The following is a 14,187-nucleotide window of genomic DNA, read 5'->3' on the forward strand; positions in this document are numbered from 1 at the left end:
GACATTTTCCAGCTTTCATAAATAGAGTTAAGGATCTCAAAGAATACTTAACCAGTGAGAAAATGTTTGTGACTCATTGGCAGGGGTTCTGGCAGAAGCCATACCACTCTCCCTGGCTTTCTGTCCTCAGAGCTGTCTTGCTCTGCTGAGTACTAATGGATCACCCCTACCCTGGTCCAACCATGAACTACTTCAAAGAGTGGGATGGGTTTTCACAGTAAAATGAAGTTTGTTTTACAAATTAAAAATATGCAGCACAACAGTCATCAAGACAGTATGGTACTGGCACAAAGACAGAAATATAGATCAATGGAACAAAATAGAGAGCCCAGAAATAAATCCAGGCACCTATGGACACCTTATCTTTGACAAAGGAGGCAAGAATATACAATGGAGAAAAGACAATCTCTTTAACAAGTGATGCTGGGAAAACCGATCAACCACCTGTAAAAGAATGACATTAGAACACTTTCTAACACTATATGCATAAATAAACTCAAAATGGATTAAAGATCTAAATGTAAGACCAGAAACTATAAAACTCTTGGAGGAAAACATAGGCAGAACACTCTCTGACATAAATCACAGCAAGATCCTCTATGACCCGCCTCCTAGAATAATGGAAATAAAAACAAAAATAAACAAATGGAATCTAATTAAACTTAGAAGCTTTTTTGCACAAAGAATAAAACTATAAGCAAGGTGAAAAGGCAGCCTTCAGAATGGGAGAAAATAATAGCAAATGAAGCAACTGACAAAGAACTAATCTCAAAAATATACAAGCAGCTCAATACCAGAAAAATAAATGACTCAATCAAAAAATGGGCCAAAGAATTAAACAGACGGTTCTCCAAAGAAGACATACAGATGGCTAACAAACACATGAAAAGATTCTCAACATCATTCATTGTCAGAGAAATGCAAATCAAAACCACAATGAGGTACCATCTCATGCCAGTCAGAATGGCTGCCATCAAAAGTCAACAAACAATAAATGCTGGAGAGGGTGTGGAGAAAAGGAAACCCTCTTTCACTGTTGGTGGGGATGCAAACTAGTACAGCCACTATGGAGAACAGTGTGGAGATTCCTTAAAAAACTGGAAATAGAACTACCATACGACCCAGCAACCCCACTGCTAGGCATACACTCCAAGGAAATCAGAACTGAAAGAGACACATGTACCCCAATGTTCATTACAGCACTGTTTACAATAGCTAGGACATGGAAGCAACCTAGATGTCTATCAGCAGACAAATGGATAAGGAAGTTCTGGTACATATACATACACAATGGAATATCACTCAGCTATAAAAAAGAACACATTTGAGTCAGTTCTAATGAGGTGGATGAAACTGGAACCTATTATACAGAGAGAAGTAAGCCAGAAAGAGAAATACCAATATAGTATATTAACACATATATATGGAATTTAGAAAGATGGTAAGGACATCCCTATGTGCAAGATAGCAAAAGAGACACAGATGTAAAGAGCAGACTTTTAGACTATGTAGGAGAAGGCAATGGCACCCCACTCCAGTACTCTTGCCTGGAAAATCCCATGGACAGAGGAGCCTAGCGGGCTGTGGTCCATGGGGTCGCTAGGAGTTGGACATGACTGAGCGACTTCACTTTCACTTTTCACTTTCATGCATTGGAGAAGGCAATGGCAACCCACTCCAGTGTTCTTGCCTGGAGAATCCCAGGGACGGGGGAGCCTGTTGGGCTGCCGTCTATGGGGTCACATAGAGTCGGACACGACTGAAGTGACTTGGCAGCAGCAGCAGGAGAAGGCGAGGTTGGGACAATGTGGGAGAATGGCATTGAAACATGTATATATTACCATATGTAAAAATAGATGATCAGTGCAGGTTCGATGGAAGAAGCAGACACTCAAAGCTGATGTTCTGGGACAACCCAGTGGGATGGGGTGGGGAGTGAGGTGAGAGGGGGGTGTGGGATTGTGGGACACATGTATACCCATGGCTGATTCATGTTGATGTATGGCCAAAACCACCACAATATTGTAGAGTAATTAGCCTCCATTAAATAGATTAATTAATTTTTTTAAAAATACATGCAGCACAATTTTCTGGGGGAAAAATTTTTTATAATATCCAAAACCCAGGTAAGTAACTATAGAGATAAGCTTTTTACCTATCTTCCTTTGAACAAAACTAACTCACAAGCTCTTTGACATGAAACAGTGATTAAAAAACAAAAAACTCAGCCTTTGGAATGACTTGGTTTCAAATCCAGACTCCACATTTACTAGCTGAATGATCCCAGGTCAAGGACTTAAGTTCCTAATCTCAGTACCACTGTAATCGTGTGTGGTACTTTATGCCAAGCCAGCTCTCACCAATCTCGAATGTAAATAGTTCACAAGCTCTTTGACAACTCTTTCCCAATCTAACCTCTCTAAGTTGGGCTGGATGGCTCACTTTGGCTTACACAATGCCCTACATTTACCTGCCTCACAATTCCTACTACACTGTGTTGTTATGTTCATTTTCATGTCAGTCTCTTCTCACAGTCCTGAGCTCCTCATGAACAAGGGCCATGGATTGCTTATTCTGTGTGCCCAGAGGCCCCCATGGTATCTAGCAGGTAATAGCTCTTAAATAAATCCATATTGAATGAATGAATGAGTAGATGTACTTCTATAGAAAGTAGACATGTTGGAGTGAAGACACATGTTTCCTTATTCACTAATTATTATCTTTGTTTGGCAAGCATAACCTAGATATGGAAAAAGATTTTTTATTATTACATCATTTGTGGTTGAGGTATAATTATCACAAATGATAACACACAGATCTTAAGTTTAAGTCCAACTGAAATTGGCCTACATCAGTTCCGTTCAGTTCAGTTGCTCAGTCGTGTCCAACTCTTTGCAACCCCATGAATTGCAGCACGCCAGGCCTCCCTGTCCATCACCAACTCCTGGCGTTTACTCAAACTTGTGTTCATCAAGTCGGTGATGCCATCCAGCCATCTCATCCTCTGTCGTCCCCTTCTCCTCCTGCCCCCAATCCCTCCCAGCATCAGGGTCTTTTCCAATGAGTCAACTCTTCGCATGAGGTGGCCGAAGTATTGGAGTTTCAGCTTCAGCATCAGTCCTTCCAATGAACACCCAGGACTGATCTTCTTTAGGATGGACTGGTTGGATCTCCTTGCAGTCCAAGGGACTCTCAAGAGTCTTCTCCAACACCACAGTTCAAAAGCATCAATTCTTCAGCACTCAGCTTTCTTCACAGTCCAACTGTCACATCCATACATGACCATTGGAAAAAAACCATAGCCTTGACTAGACAGACCTTTGTTGGCATATGGCAGAAAGTGAAGAGGAACTAAAAAGCCTCTTGATGAATGTGAAAGAGGAGAGTGAAAAAGTTGGCTTAAAGCTCAACATTCAGATAACGAAGATCATGGCATCTGGTCCCATCACTTCATGGGAAATAGATGGGGAAACAGTGGAAACAGTGTCAGACTTTATTTTGGGGGGCTCCAAAATCACTACAGATGGTGACTGCAGCCATGAAATTAAAAGACGCTTACTCCTTGGAAGGAAAGTTATGACCAACCTAGATTGACCTACATAAATATGATCAATTAATTCTTGACAAAGATGCCAAAGTAATTCAACAGGAAAAGAAAATCTTTTCAACAAATAATACTGAAAACTTGAATGTATAGGGGGAAAAAATTCCTACCTCACACCTTACACAAAAATTAGAGATGGATAATAGCTCTAAAAGTAAAAATTTAAGCTATATAAGTTTTTTAAAAAATTGGAAAAAAATTGCAAAACCTTGGACAAGATACAAAAACATTAATCATAAATGAAAAAAAATGATAAATTATACCTCATCAAAACTTTTTAACTTACTTATCAAATACATTATTAAGAGAATCAAAAAGGATAGATTATTTTTAAAACTTAAAGAATGAAGTTTACATCACAGGTACTTTTTCTCAGTGAATCTCAAATTTTACTCTCAGATCTAAGAACCTTCATTCTACTCCCTCTGCAAGTCAGAAATCCAAGTCCCATGTCTTTTGGGCTCACTCAAGACTCTTTTGGCTAATGGGCAATCATTTTTTCCCTTTCTTTGGCTTTGGAGACCTGAAGATGAAAGCAGAGCAGAAAGATAATCTCTGCCATTCTCCCCAGGTTCTTAAAACTCGTATGTGTCTCTCTTCCAGCTAAGTAACACTTGGCAACTATATTTTTACACTGCTACCTCCTCTAACTCGTTTGACTATTTCACCTCCTTTGAAAATTTCGGTAAGAAAACAAAATGTATGAAAACATAAGCAGCTCAAAATCATTTTTAACTATGCTCCACAAACATCTCTATGTCTCAAGGAATATGTATACTTACACTTGAATACTTAGGTAAAAGCATTTGAGCATGAAAAAGCTGTTTCTACAACCAGAATTTTCCCACATATATCTTTAAATTGAGTTAAAAATTTAGATGAAATTGAATATTTTTATTTTAAAAGTTGTGAGGATCAAATAGATATCATATATGAAAATTCATTATAAACTGCAGTGCACGAGAGATGCATAAAGTTTTTCAGTTGTCAACTTCCAGAAATATGGTAGAGTAAACATTCAGAAGGTCTCTCATTCTAAAATACAGCTCAATCCTGGATAAACTTCAGCAAATACAATTTTTAGTTACCAGATTCTGCAGAAACCTAGAAAAGTCTCAAGAAAAGGAAAAAGAGACAGCAGATTGAACCCAGTGTTGGGAATTTGGGCAATAATTAAATGCAAAATATTTTCCCTGATTGAAAATGTTAAATTACTAACATCAAGTCTGCTATAGGAAAACTGATCCTTGGTCCTCATTAAAGTGCTGATGCTGATATTTCGGAATTATTCCAGGATGTTCAAAGGAAATTAAAGCGTTTCTAGTTCAATCATTTCTCCCTGGTTCCAAACAGATACAAATAAAATTTCCCTCTGGAAAAACACTTTCCATATAATGGGCCCTCAAAAGTCCCACAGATTAAAGACAACATATGCGTTCACATAAAAAACTTACAAAACTCACACAAGGAAACAAGTAAGTCTGAATAAGAATCAGCATAAATAGATTGACACCCAAGAATCTTAAATATTCTCAAAAGAAGAATTTAAAATAGCTATTATGCATTATTTAAAGAAATAAAAGGTAGAACTTTGACAGTGATGAGTAACTAGAAGGTATTAAAGATGACCTAATAGGCTTTTTAAAGGGCAAAAAAGCTTTTAGAAGTAAAAATATAATAGTTGAAATTAAAATCTAATGGATGAGTTGAACAGCAGGTTAGTCACAGCTGAAAAAACAACGATGAACTGAAACGTGGAGGTGAATAAATTATCTCAGTTACAGCACAGAAAAATGAAAAGATGGAAACACAACAGATTAAGAGATGTGGGCAAGACAGTAGCAAGCATTCAGAGTACCAGAGAAAAGAACAGAGAATGGAGGAAAGAAATATTGAATAGAAAATGGCTTAGAATTTTCTAAACCTGATGAAAAACATAGTCTTTAGAAATAGGAAGCACAACATGTACTAAACTGGACAAATAAAATTAAATCCACAGACACATTATGATGAAATTCAAACCACCAAAGACAATGAGAAGATCTGCAAGTCATTCAAAGAACAGAAAAACAGATCACCCACAAAAGAACAGCAAATAAGCAAAGTTGATTTTCCAATAGCATCCTTAGAACCCTGAAGTCAGCGAAAGGATATCCTTAAGCTGCTGAGAAAAAATGACTGTCAACCTAGACTAGGCAAAATTATCTTTCATCTAAACAAAGATTTGGGAGAATGGCATTGAAACATGTATAATATCATGTATGAAATGAGTCGCCAGTCCAGGTTCGATGCACGATACTGGATGCTTGGGGCTGGTGCACTGGGACGACCCAGAAGGATGGTATGGGGAGGGAGGAGGGAGGAGGGTTCAGGATGGGGAACACATGTATACCTGTGGCAGATTCATTTTGATATTTGGCAGAACTACTACAATATTGTAAAGTTTAAAAATAAAATAAAATTTAAAAAAATAAAAATAAACAAACTTTTATAGTGTTCTGCCAGGAGAATGTCAGTAAAGAACTTCAAAAACTGAACTTCAGTTCTCAAATGGTCTTTTAAATGAGATTTGCATCTTTAATGAGAAGACATCATCTCCTAAAGAGAGAAAATTCATTCTTGCTAGGCAAAAAAAAAAAAGTTGCTCTTTTTGTGTATCTTTCTAAGAAAGCTCCAAGTCTTCTTCAGTATATGAACTACCAAAGTGAGCACAAACACTCCAAATCTCAACAATACCAGTTACCTCCAAAGCGATCTATGGATTCACTTGCAAATTCCAATCAAAATTTTCAAAGGAAACCGGCTAGTCAATTCCAAAATGTATATGTAAAAGCAAAAGTGTCCCAAGATACTCCTAAACACTGGGTTTGAGGAAATTGTCCAAATATTATGACATTTCATAAACTATAGTAATGACAACAGAGCAGTATCAGCTCAGGGATCAAGAAACCAATTGATGGAATAGAGTAGCAAGACCAGGAACAGCTGTTGCATTGTGTAGACAGAGAACACTCTGCTCCAACATTGCCAGCAAGAGTGCCATGCTTCTCTTTGGTTCTCCTGAACCAATCACTGGTCTTCAGTATTTGGGGATAGGATGATTAAGTATCATGACCCCACCCATAGAGCCAGAGAAGGGAGAGCCCTTATAAAACCACAAGGACAGAGAAAGGGAAAGGAGTGATCCCCGCCGAAAGAAATCAGTTCAGTTGCTCAGTCGTGTCCAACTCTTTGCAACCCCATGAACTGCAACATGCCAGGCCTCCCTGTCCATCACCAACTCCCGGAGTCCACCCAAATCCATGTCCATTGAGTCGGTGATACCATCCAACCATCTTATCCTCTGTCATCCCCTTCTCCTCCTGCCCCCAGTCCCTCCCAGCATCAGGGTCTTTTCAAATGAGTCAGCTCTTCGCCTGAGGTGGCCAAAGTATTGGAGTTTCAGCTTCAGTCCTTCCAGTGAACGCCCAAGACTGATCTCCTTTAGGATGGACTGGTTAGATCTTCTTGCAGTCCAAGGGACTCTCAAGAGTCTTCTCCAACACCACAGTTCAAAAGCATCAATTCTTCAGCACTCAGCTTTCTTTATAGTCCACGTCTCACACCCATACATGACTACTGGAAAAACCATAGCCTTGACTAGACGGACCTTCGTTGACAAAGTAATGTCTCTGCTTTTTAATATGCTGTCTAGGTTGGTCATAACTTTCCTTCCAAGGAGTCTGCGTCTTTTAATGCCAAAGGAAATAGGGGCACCAAAAAACAGGAGAGGGAAAGAGATGCTAAGAGGAAACAAAGTATCTAACACACATGCTATAGGCCAGTTTTCATAAAAGTGATGTCTTTAGTGATGAAAGGATCAAGGATGTTGGTACAAAGTATTTACAAACATGGCCATGCAGACCCACAGACACACACACGAGTAAGGGGTGTTCATTTCACTCATATGCCCCTGCTTGATCACCATGTCTTTTGCTTTCAGGTGAATTCTTAGTCCCATTCTAAGTCAGTATCTTAGAAAGAATCTTTTTTTTTCAACCCAGGCCTCTGTTTCATTGTCTCTGAACATTTTTCTCAAAACAACATATTTTCTTGCCATTCTGTGAAGCATTTCCCAAAGCACATTGTACAGGATCCAAATGTTTGGGATGTTGCTGCATAATTTATATATATTATATATATATATATATATATATATATATATATATATATATACACTTAAGATATTTTTTTCACATGTACACACTGCTATATTTTGGGCTTCCCAAATGACGCTAGTGGTAAAGAACCCGCCTCCCAATGCAGGTGACATAAGAGACTCAGGTTCAATCCCCGGACCAGGAAGATCCCCTGGAGGAGGGCATGGCAACTTAATTTGGCATTCTTGCCTGGAGAATCCCATGGACAGAGGAGACTTGCAGGTTATAGTCCATAGGGTCATAAAGAGTCAGACATGACTGAAGAAACAGCACTGCTGTATTCACCTATTTATTTTTATTTATTTTTGGCTGTGCTGGGTCTTCGTTGCTGCACACGGGCTTTCTGCAGTTGCAGAGAGTGGGAGCTACTCTCTAGTTGCAGTGAGCAGGCTTCTCATTGCAGGGCACAGGCTGTGGGCACACGTGTTTCAGCAGTTGCAGCACAAGGGCTCAGTAGCTGCAACTTGCTGGCTGTAGTGTGTGCGTGTATCAGTAGTTGAGGCCCACAGGCTTAGTTACTCCACAACTTGTGGAGTCTTACCAGACCAGGGATCGAACCCATGTCCCCTGTCAGCAGGCGGATTCTTATCCACTGTGTCACCAGGTAAGTATGATAATTATATATTTTTCATCCATTACAAAATAAGTCAGAACAGTTCATTGAAGCACCATATCTTATGTGCCACACTACTTGCCTCTGGAGCCTTCCCCATGACCTTGAGCACTGGGAAGCTTCCACAATGGAATCCAACGCCTGAAATGCTACCTCTCATACTCCTTACACCAGTGACCCAGGACATCCTCTCTTCTCCAGGTAGTGACAACCACCAAACGCAGACCTCCTTTAAAGACACTGGGGAGCAGTTTCCCCTGGGAACTCCCCCACACTGGAGGCATTCCCAAACATGGGCAAGTTAGAATGTAACCAGTGGCAGGTCATAGGTTCTGACCCGTCCCATTTTCCACCCCTCCTGCTACTATTGCTCAGAGCTTATCTCATCTACCTAGAGCAACAGACCTGTTGAAGTACAATGAGATGGATAGTTTTTCTTCTTCTAAATTTTCTCTGATAAGGTTATATTAGTTTTATGATAAAATCATCATAAAGTTTTGTAAGTATTTTCTAAACAATCTTAACTTACTATTGAGTTAAGGGGTATTACCCATATAGACCTCCACATAAAATTTCACTAGTAGCCCTCTTAGGAAGCACTAGTTTGGGATAGAAAGAACACAGTATTAAATTGAAGAATCTGGGTTTCAGTCCTGGCTTCTCCACTCCCATCAATGTGAATTTGCAAAGGCTCTTGAATTGCCAAGCCTTGGCTTTCTCTTCTATAAATGGGGAACTTGTGATGTGCCTCAGAGACTGTTGTGATTACTTATTTGAAAAAACACAGTCAATCCTCATGCCAACCCCAACCCTAGGAAGCTGATATCATCTCCAGGTAATTATTATCTCCTTTCTATGGAAGAGGAAACTGGGGCACAGAGAGGGTACATAACTTACTCAAGGACACACAACTAAGAAGGTGACCAGCCTGGATTTGAACACAGAGAGCTATTTGGAGCCTATACTCTTGACTAACATGCTGTATTGCTTCCTAACTCAGATTATATGAAAATTAAATAAGACAATGTATGTCAAGGATTTATATTCCCCTGACCAACTCCCAGACTACAGGTGTCAGGTAGAAAGGGACTGGGCTTCCCTGGTGGCTCAGATGGTAAAGAATCCGCCTGCAATGCAGGAAACCTGGGTTCAACCCCTGGGTTGGGAAGATCCTCTGGAGGAGGGCATGGCAACCCACTCCAGGATTCTTGCCTGGAGAATCCACATGGACAGAGGAGTGGGCTACAGTCCATGAAGTTGCAAAGAGTTGGACATGACTGAGTGACTAAGCACAGCACAGAAAGGGACTACATGTCACCATCTTGCATCCTCTTCACTGGATTTGGTCTCTGACAATACCCAGTTAAAATATGACACTCCTAAAATACTTTTGCACAGTTGGTAACAGGCCACTGCCTCAAGTCTCTTCTTCAAGAATTCCCCAGGTCTCCTCAGATCCAGGAACTGAAGAGTTAACCCCTGGCACAGCAAGGTGTCCTCCAGGGACACAGGAAATACCAGTAAACATTTGTTAACTGAGTAGTGCTCCACTCTGGAACCAAACCCAGAGTCATGTCCTTGGTAAATAATGCAAATGGAATTGGGACTGAGGTCTGCCTACCTCCAATGACCATGATCTGTGCTCCAGAGAACACAAGTGTCAGTGTCTGAGGCACTTGAAGCCTGAGACACAGAAGAGAGTTGCTTTCCACCACAGACTCTAGAGCCTAGATGAAAATTCCCACTGCTTTCCAGACTTGCAAGGTCCACCCAAGACCGGCTGGGATCTGGGACCTGGGACGCTTTACTGCAGTGCTTGCACCTGTGTTAGGAGAACCATTGACCAAAACTGCCCTCCACTTTTGGAGAAGGCAATGGCAACCCACTCCAGTACTCCTGCCTGGAAAATCCCATGGATGGAGGAGCCTGGTAGGCTGCAGTCCATGGGGTTGCTAGAATCAGACACAGCTGAGCAACTTCACTTTCACTTTTCACTTTCATGCATTGGAGAAGGAAATGGCAACCCACTCCAGTGTTCTTGCCTAGAGAATCCCAGGGACGGGGAAGCCTGGTTGGCTGCCGTCTATGGGGTTGCACAGAGTCGGACACGACTGAAGCAACTTAGCAGCAGCAGCAGCAGCAGCAGCCCTCCACTCTGGCCAGGCATGATAGTAACCACTTGCATGAGTTCTCTTAAACAGGAGGTCCTGGTAAGGAATCTGGAACTAATAAGCTACCACCAACCATAAGAATTTAGGGAAGGTCAAAAGGAAAGAAGTGATGCCGGTCCGTATATAGACCAACCTCCCAGAATCCTTCTCCTGAAATCCATCTTGGCTGAGTGTGTGTAATACCATGAAGGACCCTGAGTCAAAATTATTGGCCAGAGACAACTCAGAAGCTAACCCCATTACTGTAAAACCTGAGACGGCAAGCCACATGTCAGAGCTGTTCTCCTGAGTTCTCTCACCCTGCTGCCTCCACCCAGGCACCCCTTTCCAATAAAGTCTTTTGCTTTGTCAGCATATGTGTTTCCTCAGACAATTCACTTCCGAGTATTAGGCAAGAATCCACTCTAGGGCCCTGAAAAGTGTCCCCTTTCCTGCCACATCTGGACAAACGTCTCCTCTAACAACAAAATACAAAGAAACTCTAAGGGGCTAAAAACAACTGCATGCGTGTACAGTTGGGGCAAACTATGGACAATGAGATATTAATACAAAAAGACCAAAAACCCAACTGCCATTTCTGAAGAACTGGGAAAAATCAGGGTATCGGGAGCAAAATTAGGGTACTGTGCATGCCCCCCTGCACTCAATACCATCCAAAGGGGTGGGCAAACCACCTAAGCCACCTCTCTGGTCAGATCCCTGGACCCACCTCTACCCTCACCCTATATAAAGAACCAGCCCCAACCCCACCTAAGAGAGAGAGCAAGGGAAATTGTTACTTGTCCTTGCTCCCTCCTGCTGCAGCAGGAGCCCCAAGAAAGCCCTGTCAGAATTTCTTATCTGGTCTCTTATCAATTTCTATTTACTGGGGAAGACCAAGAACCCTAGATGGTAACACCCCCATCATCCTGTCTCCCTGAGCTCATCGCTACTTCTCTGCCACACTCCAACTGCAATGGCTTCCTTCTGCTCCTTGGCTGTACTTGGTTTCTGTGACTTGGAAAGCTCTTCCAGCAGATTCTCACCTTGTGGCTCCTTATCATTCAGATCACATCTCAGATGTTCCCTTCACCCCCACAGAAGACTTCCCAGGCCACCAGACGTCAGGTTACTGCTCTGCCAAACACCAAACCATTGTCACAATCACCTGAACTATTGCCTTTTGCTTTCTGTTCTTTTTTTTTTTTTTTGCTTTGCTGTCCCTAGCATGCAAATACCATGAAGCTATTCTCTGTTTTACTACTGTATTCGCAGCTCTCAGCACATTTCTGAGTAAATGAATGAGGAGCAAGTGTAGATATTCAGGAAGTGATATCCAACTGGTTAAAGCAGGCCAAGGACCGACAGCTTTAAAATACAGCAGGAAATATCAAAGGAAGCCTGATTCTAGCAAAGATTCATCCTCCTGCCAATAATAAGTGAGCATCTGCTATATACCAGGCACCATCCTAGGTACTGGGGGTACACAGGGGAACAGGGGAAAATCCCTGCCTTCATAAGGTTTTTCTAGTAGCAGAACTCAGGCAATACATATCATATATATTACATGAGTAAACATATCACATAGCCAATGGAGGTAAATGCTAAGGACAAAAATGAAATATAAAACAGCATTAGGTGGTATAGGGAAGCTATAGGGGAGTGTGTAGTTCTAAGGAGTCATTTAAAGACCTGGAGGCTGCGAAGCAGGGAGTCACCAGGGTTATCTGAGGGGAGAGCATTCCACAAAGGCCCTTGTGCAAACATGCCTGGGAAAGGGCATCTTTCTGAGAAAAACAAGGTGGCTCCAGTGGAAGCTAGTAGATTAGGACACAAGGCCCTGAGCCAGATGGGAGCCATTGGAGAGATGTGAGGAGAGGACAGACATGCTCTGCTATGTTAGCACAAGCTGGAGGGTGCAGCCTAGGGGAGGGAGGCAGAATAGCTCAGAGGCTGTTTCATGGCAATCCTACAAGCAAGAGATCCTGGTGGCTTGGACCACAGTGAGAGGCGTGGAAGGGGAAAGAGAGAGCGGGATTCTGAGTATCTGAAGTCAGATTCTGAAATCACAGCAACAGTTGTGGAGAGAAAGGAGCTAACAATTGTCAGAGACACCTTGAATATTTTTGCCAGTGATGACACAATCTGGGAGCAAGAAGAGGTTGGGAGAAAGGAGCGAGTAAGCAGGGAGATGACGTGGAGTTTGGGGCAGAAATGCCAGAGATCAGTGGGAGAAACAGCCTCACCAGACAAGAGAAGGAAAGAAAAAGAAGGCATGGAAGAAGTCTTTCTGGTTGTGGCTGCCTCTTCTTCTGAAATGCTGTGTCTCTAAATAAAGCATCCTTTCAAGAAGACAAACTCCTGGTAACCAAGGCCAGATTCATGGGCATGTTGGTGATCTGTGTAGTTGCTCAGAAGAGGTGTGCTCTTGGTTTAATGCTCTGCTGTCCCTGTCTTAAAATCCTAGCTTAAACCAGGGTCCCCTGGTTTCCATTTTGCACTGGGCGTAGCTCAGTCAGTAAAGAATCTGTTTCCATTTTGCACTGGGCGTAGCTCAGATTCAGTAAAGAATCTGCCTGCAATGCAGGAGACGCAGGTTCTATCCCTGGGCCAGGAAGATATCCTGGAGAAGGAAATGGCAACCCACTCCAGTATTCTTGCCTGGAAAATCTCATGGACAGAGGAGCCTGGCAGGCTAGAGTCCATGAGGTTGCAAGGGTCGGACACGACTTAGAGACTAAAACCCATCCACCCCCATGTACTATGCAGCTAATGCTGCTGACAATGCTCTCCACTCACCCGCTACATTATAAAGGACGTCTCCAGGTGGGATGTTTTGTGGGGAAGGCTGAGATGATGACATTGGAAGAGCCCTTGGACCCTTCGGAGAAGGAGGTGCCGTGTCCGTCTGTGCTCTGAGCAGTGCCGCAGTAACTCTGGGAGCATTAGCACATGGCCCTGCAGCAAAGGGCCTCCCTGACCTCTTTAAAAAAGAGAAGGACAAGAACAACACAAACAATGTCTCTGGTGGAAAAATACAGCATTCCATCTTTCCCGAGTTTATCTCTGCCCTCCAAAAACAAATGCATCAAGGAATGGTCCCAGAAACCAAGGTTGTCATTTTGATTGGTGCCAAAAATTGGGACCCAGCCACAGTCTTATGATTGATTCTGAGACACAGAATGGAAAACATTAATATTGATTTATCTGTTCATTCTCTTTATTCACTGTTCATCCATTTGCCCAGGCTAGCCATAACAACTAGACACTACAAAATTAAATTTAAAACAACTCTTCTATCTGTGGTAGACTCATTCTCCTCCTCTTGCTCCTAGGGCTGCAGTTCCAGTGAGCTAAAGCATCCATTAATTCTATTTTTTAAATATCATGCAATCCACTCAGCAGGAACTGGAGAACTCACAAAAATAATATTGGAATAATGTAAACCTAAAAATTCTAAACCAGATTGACAGAATTTGTTTCCTTATGGCTGTTTCGGTGCCATTGTGGAACATCTCAGAAAATTATAAAAAGGAGCAATAGCAGCTTAATAAGCAGGTATTCACAGCTTAGCTTATGGCATCCAAATAATAAGCATGTTTTTGTCCTCACACAGCATCC

General features: G+C 41.9%; 1 long non-coding RNA gene across 1 annotated transcript in view; it reads right to left on the reverse strand.

Annotated features, from left to right (window-relative positions):
* Positions 1-13,631, reverse strand: part of LOC139180011 (uncharacterized) — a 44,132-nt gene extending 30,501 nt beyond the window's left edge. Inside the window, exon 1 of the long non-coding RNA XR_011564349.1 lies at positions 13,366-13,631. This is a non-coding gene — a long non-coding RNA (uncharacterized lncRNA). The remainder of the gene's footprint in view (positions 1-13,365) is intronic.
* Positions 13,632-14,187: the final 556 nt, after the last annotated feature.

Source organism: Bos indicus, chromosome 1, assembly GCF_029378745.1.
Source record: "Bos indicus isolate NIAB-ARS_2022 breed Sahiwal x Tharparkar chromosome 1, NIAB-ARS_B.indTharparkar_mat_pri_1.0, whole genome shotgun sequence".
NCBI lineage: Eukaryota > Metazoa > Chordata > Mammalia > Artiodactyla > Bovidae > Bos > Bos indicus.